Raw genomic sequence first — 20,609 nt, forward strand, 5'->3', positions numbered from 1 at the left:
TGGCTGCATTCAGATTGATTACAAGAGAGCCATGTCTTTGTAATAAAGGAAAATCAAATTCACTGGATGGGAAGGGAAATTTTTTAAAAAATGCTTTCATATATTTACAAGCCTAGCTGCTAAGAAATCCAGGTGCTTTGGATTGAACCGAGAAGAGCTCAATAACAAAAATCCCCAAAAGGTTAGAGTTGGTTTCTCTGCCAGGCATACTCCCATGATGCCAAGCCATTGACTGGAAACACCAGGAGACTTCCAATGGTTAAATGTAGGGAAAAGTGAAGACTCAAAGTATGTTCCTTTCCTTCTCCCTTACTTGTGATCCTAAAAACATGGGCTACCTGAAATATCATTCATTCATTTAATTGCATTTATTGAGCACTTACTGTGTGCAAAGCACTGTACTAAGCGCTCACATTCATTCATTCATTCAATCGTATTTATTGAGCACTTACTGCGTGCAGAGCACTGTACTAAGCGCTTGGGAAGTACAAGTCGGCAACATATAGAGATGGTCCCTACCCAACAATGGGCCCTGATAGCCATCCAACATTAAGGCCAAATAAAAGTGACACCTATTTAACAGAAGGAGAGTGGCCTGGTGGAATGAGCCTGGGCCTGGGAATCAAAGGACTTGGGTTCTAATCCTGCTTCTCCACCTGTCTGCTGCATGACCTTGGGCAAGTCACTTTACTTCACTGTGCCTCAGTTCCCTCATCTGCCAAATGAGATTTCAGTACATGTTTCCACTCCCACTAAGATTATGAGCCCCTTATAAGGGATGATAATAATAATAATAATAATAATGGTAGCATTTATTAAGTGCTTACAATGTGCAAAGCACTGTTCTAAGCACTGGGGAGGTTACAAGGTGATCAAGTTGTCCCACGGGGGGGTCACAGTCTTAATCCCCATTTTACAGATGAGGTAACTTAGGCACAGAGAAGTTAAGTGACTTGCCCAAAGTCACACAGCTGGCAATTGGTGGAGTCGGGATTTGAACCCATGACCTCTGACTCCAAAGCCCAGGCTCTTTCCACTGAGCCACACTGCTTGACTCCCGGGCCTGTGCTCTATCCACGAAGCCACACTGCTTCTCTGTATAATGGATCTGTTTTTGAGCTTGGGGTAGACTAGCCAGTACTCCAGATTTTCGCTTTTGTTGCTGTTTGTGAAACACTCATCCAAATCCTTCTTAATAATAATTGTGGTATCTCTTGTGTGCCAACACTGTACTAAACCCCAGAGCCAAAGTAATGGAGAAAAGTTATTGAATCCCCATTTTTGCGGAGCATGATGATCTTGCATGCCAGTGCTTGGCACATAGCAAGGGCTTAACAAAAAACACAATTATTATCACCAAGTTCAGTTTTCAAGGTGGCATAATCTAAATATGAAGAGTTCTTGATTTCCAATTATGACTTCTAATATGACAATTTATGTTTTCCTAAAGGCCAAATAAGCATTCTCCTGGAAAGTCTGAACTTTACACAAGAAAGCAAGATTTAGCAATTAGCCAATCTAAGACCATTTTCTGAGTCGAGTGAGGAGGGGGAAAAATATCCAGATTTTTAAGTTGAAGCAAATGAATGTGTGTAATACCCTTTCTCAATGTGGAGTCATATTGATGACTACCTCCTCCTTCACTCCAAAATGATTAAGGCAATATTTTTCAAAACATGAGTAAATGGGATGAAAAGGCATGTCTGTGGATTAAGGGGACAATTATCAGATGCTTAATTAAGAGGTTGTGAGAAATGCTAATACTCCATTATTAGAGGATGAGGCTTTTCCCCATATATTATCTAAGGCTTACTCAACTCAAGATGGAACACTGTGACCAAAGTAGACGTGAACAAAAGGAAAGAGGGTAGTGCTCATATTTCTTTAGCAGACTACAGAAGGAGAAACATTGGTTCCTTAAATGGCATATTGATTGATCATTCATATTTATTGAGCTCTTACTGTGCACACACACTGTTGGTAGACATGTTCCCAGCCCACAGTGAGCTTACAGCGTAGAGATCTGACTCCAGTGACCTGAAGGTTATTGAAAACTCAGAAAGTGCTCAACTCTGACTCAGAAGATCTGGTTTAATTAACAAGCCTGAAGGAGCACAAGGTAAGAAAGGGCTCTGAGAGACCATGATGTCTGAAGGCATAAGCCATATAGAGTAAGTGAGGATTCTTCCTTTTTTGAAGAGTTTCAGAGGAGAAGAATGTGCTTCAGAGGAGAAGAATGTGCAGTCTCCAGCAGAAACTCATTATAGTTTAGAAATTCAATTTTATAGATTATGGGTTTTCACCTTAATGTCCAATTTCCCAAATTTTCTCTTTTACTTCAAAAAGGAGTGAAGGTAGAATCAGGAATGTGAGAGTGATATTTAATAATGGTGATGGTGTTTGTTAGGTGCTTACTATATAGTGCCAAGCACTGTTCTAATATTGGCTATGGCCTGGGTAGAGAGTTTAGCATGTGATGACTACTCACATCATTTGATCATTTGTATGTAATCATTTGTTGATTGCTTTTCCTGAAAATGAGGTAGGTAGACATTTGGGCCCAAGACTTAGTTGGTAGGTATACAATGAGTAAGAACACAGTATTAGTTGGTGGCTTCTCTAAAAGACTGCCTATGGCTCTCTATGTCAGCAGGAGACAGGAGAAAAAAAACTACACACTGTTATAGCTGTCACCAGTGCTATGTTGGATTCCAGACACTGGGCCAAGTATTTGATTTTTCAAGATGTTTTATGTGCCCTGCAGTTCTCCCTTGTCTGGTTGAAGGAGTTTCCGCTCCAACTCTACTCCTCCAGGGAGCTCACCACAACTCCCCATTGGGGCTCTGGAAGCTGGAGGTTCCAAGTTGCTCTGCTGAGGCATTGTGCAACAGGGCCATGTTGCCTCTACGTGTAAGAAGGCCTAGAAGGTTCAGTGGATTGAAAACACTCTACCTCCAGCCTTTTCAGATTATAGAATGTCGGGGCTCCATCTGAACACATGGAGACTTAGAAAAGCTGTTACAGTAGCAACAGTCTCTTATCCATAGACAAAGCATTCCACTGTCTTCCTTTTGAGAAATCGGTGTCCGAAGACACTCTTAAGGGGAACTACTTGTTCTCAGCAGATGCCATGTTGGTGTGAACACCTGACTCACTGAAAGATTGGTTCAGGCCAGTTCACATTGCTGAAATATGGATTTATTGTAAAAGAGCACTTTCAGACAAGGACCAACACTGGTTCTTTTTGCAGGCTTCTGAGATTGAGTTTGCTGTGGAGTCATTGGGGGTTCATCTTCAAACTAGGTTGCGTTTCTAGGCAGTTTGTAGTTCTCTTCAGCACATCACAAGGATACATATTCATGAAAAGATGGCCACAGCATTGGAAAAATGCTTGCACAATTAATATTCTACTGACTGCTCTAGGCCAATGTGAATGGTTTTCTGCCATCTGTTCATTCAACATCATCCAGCGGGCTGGGTATCAATCCACTAGTAATCCATTAGCATTATAATCAAGCCATTGGCCAAGGTTCTAGTCCCTCCAAGCTTATCAATGCTTCTTGATGGGAAACTCCATCATCACCCATCCTTGATTAACCAAAAAAATTATATGAGGTCTAGCAATCCCTGTTTCTTATTCTTACCCATTAAGCATTGCAGAAACCCCAATATCTGATCAGATCCATGAAATATGACTTATATTTGGAAAATGAAGCAATTTGTAAAGGAGGAGGTTGACTTATTAAGCAACATTTGGATTCTCATTTGAAGAACACTTTTTTCTCATAGACAAGCAATGATTAGCTGATCCTAGCAGTAGGTGTGTGATGAAGGCCTATTTATAAAGAGAAAATTCCTTTTCCCCTTAGTCTCTTTTCCCTCCCAAGCCAGGATTGTCCAGTATTCCCTGCTGGGTCATAGAGAAAGGAGAGGGAAACAGACAGACAGACTCAGAAATGATCTTGGACTTTTGCCAGAAAGTGCTTCAGATTATATCAAGGTTGCAATAGCTAGCCTTTTACTTACAAGGTTAGAAAACAGGGATATTCTTAGCAAATTTGGTCTGAACAGGAAAGCACTGTATTGTTAACAATGCAATTATTGCTCTGTGACATTGAAACTTGCCCAACTTACGCATGCACCTTTAGTTCCAGTCATGAAGTATTTGAAAATAAGCAATTAGATCTACGTCCTGGGGACCATTTAGGTCTCAGGGCTTGAAGATACAAGAGGCCAACCTGGACCAGTTACTGATAAACCATTCATAAGGATATCCAGGGAAAAAATAGCATCTACAGTTCAAGTACTGTGGAAGGACTGCAGGGTTTATTTCCAGGCTTAAGGCTACCTAGAATTCATGTTGAAGTTCCCCGCAAAAAAAAATGTCTTTCATGGACACACCAAAACCTTAGACCTACACTTTTCCAACTGAAGGTTACAAGATAATTGAAAAGGATGACAGCTAAGAGGGCATGGACAGAGTTCAAATTGAATTGTTTTTCAGCAAATTTCACATTACCAGGTAGAGGCCCTCTATCTGGTAATATGGAACAAAAGGAATAGGTTCCAAAGACATGGAAACCAGAAAATTAGAAAACGTTGAGTAGATGGGTTTCACCACCACAAGAAATTGGACAGGTTTAAAGTACTCAAAGGTTTAAGAGTGGTTTGGATTCACTGAGAGCTCACCTGAGAGCTGAGAGCTCACCTCCTCCAGGAGGCCTTCCCAGACTGAGCCCCTTCCTTCCTCTCCCCCTCGTCCCCCTCTCCATCCCCCCATCTTACCTCCTTCCCTTCCCCACAGCACCTGTATATATGTATAAATGTTTGTATATATTTATTACTCTATTTATTTATTTTACTTGTGCATAGCTATTTTATTTATTTTATTTTGTTAGTATGTTTGGTTTTGTTCTCTGTCTCCCCCTTTTAGACCGTGAGCCCACTGTTGGGTAGTGACTGTCTCTATATGTTGCCAATTTGTACTTCCCAAGCGCTTAGTACAGTGCTCTGCACATAGTAAGTGCTCAATAAATACGATTGATGATGATCATGATGATGATTCTTTAGTAGATGTTTAGAATTGATTGTAGAGGAATATTTAGAGTTTCAAACCCAACCACCAGAAGGGCAACCACAATCCTGTGCCCCTAAGTATCCTTTGGTGCCATTGTGGACAAAGGATTCTGGGCTGGAGGGGCCATTGCTCTGACCCAAGATGGAAGCTCTATGGTTTTTATAATTCTGATCTATCTATCCTTTGTATTCTACCTCAGTTCTTCCCCTATCCACTTCTTGATCTGCAAGCCCTTACACCTACCCTTTCAGAAAGTTCAGTTACTTCAACCTGCACAACAAACAGCAGACTTCTTTTTGATGGAGGTGTGATTTGGAGCATGAATGATTTCAGGCTGAAAGGTTCTAGGAGTCTGCCCTAAGATTCAGACTGACATCTCTGGTTTCAGATGTCCTGTCTTCTAAATAGATTGATGAAACTTTACTAATCCTCTTTACTTCCCTTAATGGTATAAAAGTCCTTCTTATTGAGATGATGAAGAATCTAGCTACTTCTCATCTGTAGCTCTCTCATATTAGCTTTCCATTAAGATAACAAGAAGAGAGAGAGAGAGAATGCAAGAACGCTCCAACAAAACGCTTTTATGAAAACTTACTAAAGTTATTAGAGTGATTTGCTTGGGACAAGTAAATTTGTCTTCTATCAAGTAGTTCAAATATCAATGTCCTGGTTAACAGATTAATTTTATTGTTGTTTGTTTCCTTTAAGAATAGGTGGTTTTCAAAATAACTTAGATAAGTCAACCAGAGGACTATAATCATTCAGTAATTTTATCAATTTGGGGTGGGGCAGATTTTCCATATGTTTTACTCTGATGTAAACATTGAATTTCTTGTTGTCAGATCTGCGGTAACTTGTGTGAACTACACTGATGAGGGATCTCATCTTCTCTTTGTGTGTCTTAAAGAGAGAAGACTATGGATAAAATAATGTGGTAGTTTTCATCTAGTAGGATTTTAATAGTAGTAATTATAATAATAATTATGGTATTTGTTAAGTGCTTACTATGTGCCCAGCACTTTTCTAAGTGCTGGGGTAGATACAGGTTAATTGGGTGGTCCCATGTGGGGCTCACAGTCTTTATCCCCATTTTACAGATGAGATAACTGAGGCATAGAGAAGTTAGGTGGTTTGCCCAAGGTCACATAGCAGACAAGTGGCAGAGGTGGGATTAGAACCCACGCCCCTTGACTCCCAAGCCTGTGCTTTTGTCACTAAGTCATGTTGCTTCTCGTTGTATGGTATTGTCCTATTATAATGGGATCTGGCTTGTATCAGGAAAGAGAGTAGTGCTGACTTTTCTTAATCTATCTCGCACCAAAATTAAGACTTCTTCACCCAAATGTTTCAGTTTTGACCATATTGTTACTCCAAGTCTCCATTATTCTCCTTCAAGTTGTCACAGCTTATTTGTATCCTTGTCGATTCAACATCACCTCAGGTCTCTGATAAGAAGCAGGGGTGACTGGAAGTTGGCTTGAGGCTGAAGCAGCAATATCTTGCTGGGCTACTGCCAGTGTTCTGAAACTGGTTGATTCCAGCTCCCAGCTCCTTTTCCCTTCCCTCTCTGACTACAGCTAGCATGCAAAGACCCAGCAAGGAGGAAGTTCAGATCCGGAGAGCTGGATGGCCAGAGTGGAACATTCAGCAAGCTGGACCAGTCTTCAAGAATGACTTAGGCCATTTCTTTCACCAGTATATGCCTGCAACCAGGCATATACTTTCTGGAGTCCCTGCCAGTAAACATTGCTGTTCAGGAAAAGGGAGGGAGAACTTTCCAGCCCAAGTTGAGATTTCCTCCCCAGCTGCCTGCCTTTCCTTATCCCAGGATAGCAAGAGCTTGTGACAGGACTGCCTGCGTGGGCTGGTTGGATCCTGACCATGGGGGCTTTGTGGGTCTGCTCTCATTTTCTATGCCTTCTCAGGGTGCTCAGTCAGCAAGGGGACTTGCTTCATATCACCCCAGACACTCCTTAACCTCTCCCAATCCCCTAACTGTTCTCCAGCTTGATCATTAGATAACTGATTCAGCCTCTGCTCAAGGAAGACTGGTCAGACCTTTGGGAAGGTGACATAAAAGCAATGTTTTGTGACTGTTAGTCATAAATCCAGTCCGAGTATCTTCCCAGACCTGTTGATAATCCTATAGGTGTGCGCTGAAGTGTACTCTTTTCCTTTTTACATCTGGCTGCCAACATATGGGTGCCAACTGATCCCATTGCGAAAGAGGTATTGTCTCCTTTGAGAGAGGCCCCTGGGGCTTTTCCTGCTTCAACTTTTTCTCTCATTGTGGTGCTCTTTACTGGGGGGGGGTTGTGTGTGTGTGTGTGTGTGTGTGTGTGTGTGTGTGTGTGTGTGTGTGTGTGTGTGTGTGTGTGTGCGTGCGCGCGCGCGCACACACATCTCCCCTGATCCCTGTATTTAACGCAGGACTCTCATTTCCCATGTCAATTGCATCAGGTAAAGAGTTGGTGTTTCTGTATGCTGCAGCCAAGTTGGGCCAGCTCCAAAACTTCACCTCAACAGGCTTAAAGTGATTTCACCTTCCTTTACTGTTCTTCTTTTTACACAGGCAGCCTCATTTTTCTTTGTTTCTATGGTATTTGTTCATTCATTCATTCATTCAATTGTATTTATTGAGCACTTACTGTGTGCAGAGCACTGTACTAAGCGCTTGGGAAGTACAAGTCTGCAACATATAGAGACGGTCCCTACCCAACAGTGGGCTCACATTGAGAAGCAACGTGGCTTAGTGCATAAAGCGTGAGCCTGGGAATCAGAAAGACCTGGGTTTTAATTTTGACTCTGTCCGTTGTCTGCTGTGTGACCTTTGGTATAAGTGGCTTAACTTCTCTGTGGCTCAGTTCCTTTATCTGTAAAATGGGGATTAAGACAGTGAGTCCCATGTGGAATATGTACTGTTTGCAACCTGATTAATTTGTATCTTCCCCAGCACTTACAACAGTGTCTGGCATGTAGTAGCAGCAGCATGAGAAGCAGCATGCCTCAGTGGAAAGAGCACGGGCTTTGGAGTCAGATGCCATGGGTTCGAATTCTGACTCTGCCACATGTCTGCTGTGTGACCTTGGGCAAGTCACTTAACTTCTCTGAGCCTCAGTTACCTCATCTGTAAAATGGGGATTAAGACTGTGAGCCCGACGTGGGACAACCTGATCATCTTGTATCCCCCCCAGCACTTAGAAGAGTGCTTTGCACATAGTAAGCACTTAACAAATGCCATTATTAGTAGTAGTAGTAGTAGTAAGTGTGTAACAAATATCCTTAAAAATATTGTTTTAGGTCTTTTTAAATATGCCCTTTATTGTGGTGTTTGTTGCATTTGTGGTATTGAAAATATCTACTGCATCTCAAAATCCTTGTCTTCTCAGTTCTCCATAATCAAAGTGATGCTTTATTTCAACCAGGATAAATAACTCAATATCCCAATCAGGTCCTTGAGCCATGATTTCCCTTTAAGAAATTCAGTAGGTTTTTAATATCCTAAGTTTCTTTGGGAACAGTCTTTAAATCTATCAAATTTACTAATAAATTATTTATTATAGTGAGTGTAAAGCACTGTTCTGATATCCAATAACTCAACTCCACAATCTCTATGGCTGGTATTTCTTTCTTTAAATATCTCCCTTCACTCACACAAGCTATTAGTGCTCAGGAATTTCAAGGGTGTTGGTAATTCATTCCAAAATATTTTTTTATACCTGGTACTAACCACCCTACATTTGTAAAGCTCTTTCCTTTCTCCACAAAGCTTAAAAATATGTAGCCTTTTTCCAATCTCCAACTGCACATTCTTGCCACCTAATTGTTTTCTACATAGGGTTATCCATATTTTTGGGGGGTAAATGTGTCCTAGCGGTGCCTGGAAAACCCTTTGTCTTATCTCCTTAGCTTCCCTTAGAATCCACTTTATGTTTGAGTTCACTCTGGTAAGAATTTGAGAAACTGGTCCAGCTACCAAAATAATCAGCCTGTAAAGTAGGTCTATTCAGTCAGTCAGTGAGTATTGAGTGCTTACTTCGAACAGGTACTGTACTAAGTGCCACTGTCTTCATGGAGTTTATTTTCTAGCTGGAATCTATTCCCAGTCACTGGTCACTGCTTTGTTTCAGAGGCAAAGATTCCACCTATTCTGTCTGACAACTAGACATTCTTTTTTTTCTCCTCATGGTGCTGTAAGTGCTTAGTTTGTGTGAAACACTGTAAAAATCACTGAGGTAGGTACAAGATAATCAGGCTGGACAGAGACCCTATTCCATAAGAGACCTCCAGTTTAAGTAGGAGGGAGTAGGATTGAATCGCCATTTTACAAATAAGGAAACTGAGGCATAGAGGAGTTAAGTGACTTGTCTAAATGTCACACACAAGACAAGAGGTAGAGCTGGGTTGAAGACACAGGTCTTATGACTCCCAGTCATTTGCTCTTTCCACCAGGCCATGCTGCTTCCCTTTTTCTTCACAACTCCCAGAGATGTGATGATTTGCATTTTACATGTAATTTGCTCACCTTTGTTTCTACTTTTTTAGGAGAAGCAGCATGGCTTAGTTGAAAGAACATGGGCTTGAGAGTCACAGTCATGGGTTTTAATCCCAGCTCCACCACCTGTCAGCTGTGTGACTTTGGGGATTTACTTAACTTCTCTGTGCTTCAATTACCTAAACTGTAAAATGGGGATTAAGACTGTGAGTCCCACGTGGGACAACTTGATAACCTCGTATCTATCCCAGCACTTAGAACAGTGCTTGGCACATAGTAAGCACTTAACAAATATCATCATTATATTATTATTAAAAGGAAAAATTACTTATCCCCAGACAGATGGATGGATGCTAATTTTCTTGATGCATCTCTTTCTAACTCCATTAATTTATACCTCTAACCAGCTTAACCCCTGTTCCCTTTTGGGTGATCTCCTGACTTAGCTGCCTATTCATATGTAGTAGATAAAAATAGAAGTGTTTACCCATTCATGCCATTTACCATACATTGAAGTCAGTGTAAAACACAATCCAAAAATAGTTCCAACTTCCTGAATCCTCTTCATTTTTTTTTAATATCCCAGCTGGTATTTCCAAGGCTTTGGATTAATTTACCATCTAGCTCAAAAAAATAACTTAAATAATAATAATAATAATAATAATAATGGCATTTATTAAGCGCTTACTATGTGCAAAGCACTGTTCTAAGCGCTGGGGAGGATATAAGGTGATCAAGTTGTCCCATGGGGGGCTCACAGTCTTCATCCCCATTTTACAGGTGAGGTAACTGAGGCACAGAGAAGTTAAGTGACTTGCCCAAAGTCACACAGCTGACAGTTGGCGGAGCCGGGATTTGAACCCATGACCTCCGACTCCAAAGCCCGGGCTCTTTCCACTGAGCCACGCTGCTTCTCTAAACAAGGTCATTGTTATAGCTATGTTAAGGCAAATATCATAAAACTAAACAGTCTACGTACATAGTGAAAGAATTTCAAAATTTGCTTCAGGTGAATGCTTCCTTAACTTTTCTCCAGTTTCACTGTGCATAATTTGAAATCCAAAAATGTATCCCAGCTATTCTCATTGGGTAAATTCATTCTCATTCTACCAGACATCTACAAAGAATGAGGTCCAGAATCACTACTTTCCTGGTTGGGAGATGACAGGGAGGGGAAAAGGATGAGGGAAGAAATATAGATTTCACAACAATGTACTTCCAGGATGTGGAAGTTGGGAGGTTTTGAATAGTAAACCAGATGCTTGTTACAAATAGGAACGGATTTTTTAAAAGACCTCCTTCTCCCACTTATACTTCCCTAGTTTAAGCATCCTCCTTTTATATTTGATGGTATTTGTTAAATTCTTACTGTGTGCCAGATAGTGTACTAAGTACTGGGATAGGTACAAGATAATCAGGTTGGACACAGTCCATGTCCCACAAGGGGCTCACAGCTTTAATCTCGATTTTAAAGATGAAGAAACCAAGGCACAGAGAAGTGAAATGACTTGTCCGAGATCACGCAGCAGATAAGTGTGAAGCTGGGTTTAAACCCAGAATCTCTGATTCCCAGGTCTGTGCTCTATCCATTAAACCATCCTCCTCCTGAACTCCATCTCCTGCTGGCATGTCACTGAACTCCTACTCTGTTCTTAGACCACTCTTGCTTTAGCCTTCAATTCCTTGCACGTTGCTTCAGAAACAAAACCTGCTCATGTGTCTGTTCTCAGTTTTGAAGGCACAACTAAGAGCATTCCATTCAATAAATACTATGCCTATTGCATAGTCTTAGACTTTCACTAGAATTCAAGGTATTTCCTGTCTTTAAAGGAGATTTTTAACATACTGACTTAAATGGGGAACACCCCTGATCTATTAAGCCTTTCCTATCTCTAGTCCCCTGAAAAGACAAAATTAGGTTGCCAACCGTAACATTTTCCTGGAGCGAAAGCAATAAAGTTGGGAAAAGCAGAGTTTCAGCACAATTAGCCAAGGGAAGCTAGCTTCATTTACTGAGCTCTCAACCCTCCCAGCCTCTCCTGTTTGTCCCTGGACTGTCAGGTGTTTTGGGAAGTATTTTGCTGTTGGGATCCACTGGATGGTCTGAAAGCACTCAGAATCTTCCCAAAACACCTAAACGTCTATTGGAAAGCAACCACAAACATCTGGAAAAATGGGATCAATAATCATCATCATCAATAGTATTTAGCGAGTGTTTACTATGTGTAGAGGAGTGTGATCTAGTGGCAAGAGCATGGGCTTGGGTGTCAAAAGGACATGGGTTCTAATCCCGGCTCCACCACTGGTCTGCTGTTTAACCTTGGGCAAGTCACTTCACTTCTCTGGATCTCAGTTACCTCATCTGGATGAAGATTGTGAGCCCCATATGGGACAACCTTATTACCTTATATCTACCCCAGTACTTAGAACAGTGCTTGGCACATAGTAAGTGCTTAACAAATACCATAATAATAATGATAATAATAATAATAATTCTCCCAAGTACTTAGCAGAATGCTTTGCACATAGTAAGCACTCAATAAATACAACTGATTGATTAATAATAATAATGATGATAATAATAATAAAAGTCCAAAATGGGAGCAATACAATGTACTAAGAAGTTCAAGACATGCTCCCTCCCCAAACAGATGTTCACATTCTAATAGGGAAAACAGGCATGCAAATTCTTACAAATAAAATAATCAGAATTTTTTTTCTGATGAAGGGCTGTCTTCATAAGACATCTAAAGAAAAGGGCATCTGGCTTTTAGGAACATCTAATTTTGTCCCTTTGTTATTGGTTAGAAGCAGTATTGCCTAGTGGAAAGGACAGGAGCTTGGGAGTCGAAGGACCTAGGTTCTAATTCCAGCTCTGCCATGTGTCTGCTGTTTGACCTGAATTCAATTAACTTCTCTGTGCCTCAGTACCCTCATTTATAAAATGAGGATTAAATCCTACTCCCTCCTACTTAGACTGTGAACTCCACGTGGGATAGGGACTGTGTCCATCCTGACTTATGGGCATCTACCCCAGTGCTTAGAACGGTGCTTGACACATAGGAAGTGCTTAACAAGTACCACAATTATTGGTACACTTCAGAGAGGACTTAAAATTCTGATGTTGTGACAGGGTAGATCACTCAGCAACTCAGTAATTGAGAGTGTCAGAGTCACTTGAGCTAATTCCTAGTACAGTTCCCTCTCCAACCAGAGGACAGTGGTGTCTTGAAAAATAAAACAAGTGTGGGTGTCTTGAGGAAGTTTCCTTCTGTTCTGAGTCATCTTTGCAGCTGCTTACAATCAGTATCCCATTTTCCTCCCGGGCCACCCCCATCCCACAATGTCCACATACACCCCCTTCGCCACTCCCCACCACTACACACAGCAGTTCTTTGCTGATGAGTCTCTATTTAAAGAATGGTGAAATTATCTATGTGCAACAGTCACTATTCCACACTTTGTGTGGAATGCTATGTTACCTAGAGATAGCACTTTATAGTGCTGATCAGTTGGTCCCATGCACTGTATATTTTTAATCTTCCTCAGCCTAATTTTCCTAAATCCTCAGCTCCATGAGGACAAACCCTTTATGATTGCAGGCCAATTCCAACTGCCAGTTATAATTTCAAATAATAATGGCTCCAGGGGCAGGCATGCCCAGGTTTTAGGTTCACACTAGAGAATCTCCCAGGATAACTACTAGAGTTAACATGCACTAAACCTGTATATTCTCCTAATTAAAAAAACAGTACAAAACAGAGATAATAATTGCTGTATTTTGCTCTTATTAAATCATATGTCTCATTCAAAATGGATAGTGAATTTAACCTTATTAAGAAAGCTGTAAGGAATGAAGAAGCAACACAGTGCAATATAATGCAGTAATTTAAGACAATTGGCCTCAAATAATGCCATTACAAGGAAAAGGAAACAGTACTTTTTAATGTGGAATGATAGCATTGAAAGGTTTAAACCAGGAGCAGTATCTTATTGGCTCAGACCAATGGTTCACTTACCCAGAATTTAGTGGGAGACCAGGGAAGGAGAGAAGTTGGGAAAGCTTTCATTGGGGGCAGGAGACAAAAAGATTCTGATGCCCTGGGGAGATTAGGCCCAACTTTGATCACCACTAGGATTTCCCTTGGTTCCTAGAGTCAGGAATTGGTCTCACCAACCCCATTTAATGACCAAATTCCAATCCCTTGGCCCCACCCAACCAACCTATCCCCAACTACCTCCCCTTCTCTCATTTCCCCACAGCACTTATGGACATAGCTGTAATTTATCAATTTATATTAATGTCTGTCTCCCCCACCTTTAGATTGTAAATTCGTTGTGGGTAGGGAATATGTCTGTTTACTATTATAGTGTACTCTCCCAAGTGCTTAATACCATGTTCAACACACAGTGAGTACTCAATAAATACAATTGACTGACTGACTGGGTATGGGTCTTCTTCCAAATCACTCTGTCAGACTGATTGAGTGTAAATCATTCAGAGGCCAGACAGTAGCAACTACCATGGTTATCTTCTTTAAAAGACAATTTGAATGGCTCTCTGACTGCAGTGGAACCCTTGTGAATTGGGATAGGATTCACGTTAAAATTTGTTGTTGTTGTTGTCTTATGCTGTCAAGTCATCTCCGACCCATAGCAGTGCCATGGACACATCTCTCCCAGACTGCCCCACCTCCATCTGCAATCATAAAATTTGTACTAGGAGACAATTAGCTTATTGTGGGCATGGGGCATGTGTACCAATTCTGTTGTACTCTCCCAAATGCTTAGTATAGTGCTCTGCACACAGTAAGCACTCAGCAAATGTGACTGAATGAATAAATAAGTATGATTGATTTTTTGAGGGGTTTAAATGTCAGTCTCTCACTCTGCCAATGCCTCTTATAGAGCAATCAATCAATCAATTATATTTATTGAGAACTTACTGTATGTTTAGGATTGTACTAAGCACGTGGGAAAGCACAATACAATTGAGTTAGTATACATATTCCCTGTCCACAAGCAGGGAATTCTTGTGGCCAGCAGAAAGAGGACGGGCCTGGGAGTCAAAGACCTGGGTTCTAATTTCGGCTCTGTCACTTGCCTGTTTGATCTCAAGCAAGTCACTAAAGTTCTCTGTGCCATACCTTCCTCGTCTATAAAATGGGGATTCAATACCTGTTATCCCTCCAACTTAGCCTATGAACCCCATGTGAGACAGGGACAGTGTCCCACCTCATTAACTTGTATCTACCCTAGAGCTTAGTACAGTGGTTGTAATATAGAAAGTGCTTATCAAATACCATCGTCATCAGGAGTTTATATATCCCCTCTAGACTGTGTTTGTTGTGGGGAGGGAATGTATTTCTTTATTGTTATATTGTACTCTCCCAAGGATTTACTACAGTGCTCCTCACACAGTGAGCACTCAATAAATATGATTGACTGACTGATATTCTGGAGTGGAAGGGAAAAAGGGTTAAGTGGGTTTCAAGAACAGGAAGAAACTGCGACATATTCTCAGAAATCCTTTTCTCTTTCTTCCCTGCCCCAGAGGCCTCAGGGCTGTGTTTGGAGCTCCAGTAGCATTTCCAAGAGGGCCAAGGTGGCATCCCTCAAATTCTCAGCACCAAAGAAAGCTTTATGCTTCCTTTTCTCGAAGAAACTCAGAGCACTTTACAGAATACAACAGCAGTTTCCAATGTCCCTGGCATTTGAGTTAGAAACAACATTTTATTGGCTAGAAAGCAATTTGAATCTGAGCGAAACAAATTCACATATAACTTAGGCTTCGTATTACTGGACACATCATTATAAGTATCACATTATGAAGTGGAAATAGACTACTGGCCAATATGTGCACTTTTTTACGGTAAATGAATGAGGCATTGGATGCACTTTAGGAGTGATTGGGACCAAAACATTATCACCCAGGGTCCTATGTTGTGATTGAATTAGACTAAAGAGCTGTTCATTGGGTCACCAATCTCAAAAGACAGCTTCCATAAATGCTACCTTGATTCTCCTGTTTAAGGAAACTAAAATTTCACTTTCCAGGAGAAAATCCCAGGGTTTGGAGAGGTACAACTTCTTTGAGGTGATTTCACAGAGAGTTTGAACATCTTTTCAACATGTGTTCCCCAAAATATAATTGAGTTTTATTTTGTGGAAGCTCTATTATTAATTACCACTTAATCAAAGGGTCTGCCTTGCAAATAAAAGGAAAATGGTTCTACATGTGACATCTTGAACAATTTTAATTGTTCAAAAGCATAAAAATTTCTGAATGGTGTGCTTCACAAGAAATTCACCCAACTTTATTAAAGTTTCCACAGAAACATGGTACAGTTTTCTTCAAAGTAAATTTCCTGGAAAAAAAAATGATCTTTTTTAGGTTCTATTTAGTAATAAAAGAACTAAAAGTTGGAGGAAAAAAAAATATTTTTTTAAGGAGACATCTAAATTCCTGAATATGGTGCGGATAGTAGGATACAATATTTTAAAAACTCCTTTGGAGTTCTTTAGTTAAAGGAATCCTGTAAACAAAAACTGTTAGATCAGTACCCTAATTTCCAGGATCTCTTATAAGGGAATGGCTGTATAGACAATCTCAGTTAAAAGGAAAAGAGTAATGCTTGGAGTTTGGCAATGCTGTTGGGCAGAAGAGCCAAACAAAATGAAGCCCTTGAGCAGTTGGTGTGCAAATGGCTTAGCGGAAAACAGCCAGGCTTGGGAGTCAGAGGTCGTGGGTTCTAATCCTGGCTCTGCTACTTATTTGCTGTGTGACTTTAGGCCAGTCACTTAACTTCTTTGTGCCTGTTACCTCATCTGTAAAATGGGGATTAAGACTGTGAGCCCCATGTGGGGCAATCTGATGGCCTTGTATCTACCCCAGTGCTTTGCACATGGTAAGCACTTAACAAATACCATTATTTTTCTTCTAGACTGTGAGCCCATTGTTGGGTAGGGACCGTCTCTATATGCTGTTGATTTGTACTTCCCAAGCACTTAGTACAGTGCTCTGTGCTCTGCACACAGGAAGCACTCAATAAATGTGATTGAATGAATGAACAAACCACCAATCCTGCTATTTAAACACACCTTAACGTACCTTGCTTCATTGCTGTTCTAGCAATTTTAAGTACTTTGTCCCTACTTGACCCAAATCCACTGCCTGTTTACCGCAGTAAGGCCTGCTTAGCTGTTTCTTCCCCTTCTAGACTGTGAGCCCACTGTTGGGTAGGGACTGTCTCTATATGTTGCCAACTTGTACTTCCCAAGCGCTTAGTAGAGTGCTCTGCACACAGTAAGCGCTCAATAAATACAATTGATTGATTGATTCTCCCCAGTGCGGCCCCAGAATTACTTGATTTTATGGGGCTCCCAAGGTTTCTTGTGACATCAGCATGAGTGGTGAAATTAATGTGTCCCACCTCTGCTTCATAGTCATGGGGAGATGATAAGTAGAATGAAGAGAAGGGGAAAAAGGGCTGGTTGAAATGATCCAAGTTAGTCTCTTTGCCTTCACATCCCATTCTTTTCTCCCCACTCGTCCTCGTAAAGGCATAGACAGCATTGGTGTGGCCACCCCCAGAGGAAGAAGGAAGCCCCTCTGCCAGGGGGGTTACAGTGAGGTATCTCTTCCCCACTCAGAGCAAGACTTCACTCCTCTGCACTCCCCAGCTGGAGTGGGTTTCAGTTGTGCTGCTGGGATGCAGGGGCTTCCTGGGACTGCAGTGGAGTGTGACTAGGTCTGCCCCAGCTCTTCTCCCTCCTCCTACTCGTGTCCAGAACCCCCTTCCCCCTCCTTTTCTCCTGACTCTGGTGAGCTGTTTACATCTCCGGAAACTTCAGGGGCCATGGAGGTTTTCCTCTGCGAAGGGGCAGGGGCTTTCCACCTGGATAGAATGAGGTGAGGAGTGCCTCTCCTTATGACACCAAATGGATCGTCATCATCATCATCATAATTATGATACTTGTTAAGCACTTAGCTTAGTACAGTGCTCTGCACACAGTAAACACAGTAAATGCAAATGAATGAATGAGCTTACTATGTACCAAGCACTGTTTTATGCCCCAGGGTAATCAGGTTGGTTACATTCCCTGTTTCACATGGGGCTCACACTTTTAATCTTCAATTTCCAGATAAGGTAACTGAGGGCCAGAGAAGTTAAGTGCCTTGCCCAAGGTCACACAGCAGACATGTGGTGGAGATGCAATTAGAACTCAGGGCCTTGTGATTCCCAGGCCTGTGCTCTATCCACTAAGCCACACTGCTTCCCTAATCTAAGCAGTATGGGTTCAGTGCCAAGAGGAGGTCTCCTGCTGGGCCCTGGAGCCACAAACCCCCTCCTCTCTACCCCCAGTTCAGTGCCTCTGGCTCTCCAGGGATTTAGGAGGCATGGGACTAGTTCTATGGACTTCTAGGGGTTGGCATGCCCCTATTCAGCCCAGCAGAGAGCCCCAGATGGGCTCCCCATTGCTATTATCCATAGCCCTAGTCAATGATAGTCCAAACGGCGCCCAGCAACCCCAGGCAGTGCATAGAGGCTCTTAGATAGGCCATCATGGTGATGCCATAGTAGGAGTCTTATCATACTTCTTCTGATGTTTAGTGGCACCCTACCCCCTCTGCCCCCCAAGGCCCTGGTCAGTGCCTCACTCCACTTTCCTGGCTTGAGAACCCCATTTTTTTTTCTAAAACACTCAGATGTGACTCCTGAGAAAAATGCAACAGGATCCTGATCTATTTCAAAAAATTATAGCCCTTGAATTTAGTTATAATGAATAATAATTGTGATATTTGTTAAGCACTTACTACCTGCCCAGCACTGTTCAATGCGCTGAGGTAGATACAAATTGATCAGGTTGGACATGGTCCCTGTCCCACATGGGGCTCATGGTCTTAATCCCCAGTTTGCAGATGAGGTAAATGAGGCACAGAGAAGTTAAATGACTTACCCAAGGTCACACAACAGACACAAAATTAGAACCCAGTTGTCTGAGTCCCAGGCCTATGTTCTATCCACTAGGCAATGCCGCTTCCCCAGATCTAAACACACGCAATCTTCTCTAAGGCAGATTACAGAGATAAATGTCAGTGCTATGGACTGATTTTAGCATGATCGAATGATCTAAATATACTTCCTCTTCTCAGATGTCAGAATGTCAGAGTATGACATTCTTTACTGAAAGAAGTGAAATTTGAGAAAAAGACGAGGATGATCTAGCAATGTTTCCCCCCAAGTTTATGGTTTAAGTTGCATGGTTGACATTATTTTTGCCAAATAATTACCACAGGCGTTCATTGCCACAGGACATTGTGTTTCCAAGACAGGAGGCATAAAGTCATGGTAAATATTCCAAAGGAGCCTATTATAGAGAAAAGCAGGGTTGGAGAGAGGCAAAATGTGTCTCATCTGATCATCTACCCAAGTGCTCAGCACAGAGCTTGCCACCTAGTAAGGACTTAACAAATACAGCAATTATTGTTGTTCCCTTACTCATGTAAGGCTAGATGTCAAGGAGGGCAACCGTCACATAGTTCCTCTGAGTATCATGTTGCAACTGTTGGAAACTGAATTCTGGATGGGGTGGATCACTGATCTGAGCCAGTAATACATCTGTGATCTTAACCCGTCTGTTGCCTATTTTCATTGGTTTATTTATTTGTTTTTTTTCTCTATGGAATCCCAAGCAGAAGAATAAATACTAGACTATTCTTCTTTTAATGTAAGTTTGAATATTTTTAATGGCAATGAGGATTTTGTTTTAAAAATTGCCTCTCACAATAAGGTAAACAGAATTGCCTCTTTTAACAATCAGAATTTGTCTGTTAGCCCTTGACATTTATTATTCTTAAGAAACAAAGTCAACCTTAGTATTTGATCAATATTTTCTAAATTTTCCAATTTGATTTCAATTTTGCCTGAGATAGTGTAGGAATTTTTGTGGCTCTATAGTTTCAAAGCAAGAGACCACTTCCTCTCCCGGTTCCCTAATTCATCCCCCTAAGTTAAGAATATATTTTTAGAGTTTCACCAAACTCTGATAAACAATGGGCTAGTACAGCACAGAAACCATGTAACTGATGACAGAGGAACCTGTATCTTAATGATTGTTTCAGGGAAATATTTGGATGGCTCAAAACGGAGATAAGTGGTGGGTTTTTTTTCACTCTCATGTTTCTGCATTTGGCTGTGATACAGTGTAACTCAAAATAGTTTATGGGTAGCTGAACAAGTAAGTTCCCTTTTGTCTCACTGGCCTCTGACTTACTTGGATGAGAATTTGAGAGAAAATTGCTGCTAAGTATTTTATCATCAGATATAGGTAATGGGTCCTGGCCAAGCCATAAAAATAGACCCCAAAGAGGGAATACAATTTTTTTTTTTCCCTTTCTGGCAACAAACCACATACTGGGATCTGACGTCTTTCTGAATATTTAAACTCTCTCACAGACTTTAGTAGATGTGTCTCAAGCTGGGGATTTAGATGCAGAATGTCACTTGATCTTAATGGGTGTTGTATGGCTGGAACATTTAACTGAAAATTACTCAGTTTTTCCATGGTAAGTCATATGACCTTGTGTATAAATAAATATATATGTACACATACATGTACATATATATATTTATTTAGAGGATGTTATCCACCACTCAGATCTTACTGGGAAAGGAAACTCCTATATAAATGTCACAAAGAGGAAATGCTTGAAAACCTTATTGTTTTGACAATGGTAGTACTTTCTAAATGTTTTTTTCAGTTTATTAAGAGAAACAATTAACTCTTGCTAATTCTTCAAAAGAAAGTTGGGATTGTTTTCAGCACTTAATTATTTTCTTTCCTGGGTTATTCATCTGCCAATTCTTTTCCATTATACCTAATATTTAACAAAATATTATTAATCAAATATTATATATTAATCAAATTTTTGTGAAATTAAATATAGTTTGCATAGGTGTTTGTAAATGCTGCATTCTCAGTGATGCCATTCAGATAAAATAAATTCTGAATGGTAATGTGATTTTAATGAAA

The 20,609-nt window shown here is 40.9% G+C and overlaps 1 protein-coding gene across 5 annotated transcripts in view; it reads left to right on the forward strand.

Moving 5' to 3' along the window:
* CD36 (CD36 molecule) overlaps positions 1-20,609 on the forward strand; it is an 83,829-nt gene that overhangs the window by 21,698 nt on the left and 41,522 nt on the right. The window contains exon 1 of one of the 5 annotated variants that reach the window (XM_038741123.1): positions 20,057-20,142. The exons of the other annotated variants lie outside the window; for them this stretch is intronic. The gene's annotated coding sequence lies outside the window, so the exon portion shown is untranslated. Of the gene's footprint in view, positions 1-20,056; positions 20,143-20,609 lie in introns of those variants that run through there. 5 annotated transcript variants of the gene reach the window in all.

This window comes from Tachyglossus aculeatus (genome assembly GCF_015852505.1).
Source record: "Tachyglossus aculeatus isolate mTacAcu1 chromosome 12 unlocalized genomic scaffold, mTacAcu1.pri SUPER_6_unloc_1, whole genome shotgun sequence".
Classification (NCBI taxonomy): domain Eukaryota; kingdom Metazoa; phylum Chordata; class Mammalia; order Monotremata; family Tachyglossidae; genus Tachyglossus; species Tachyglossus aculeatus.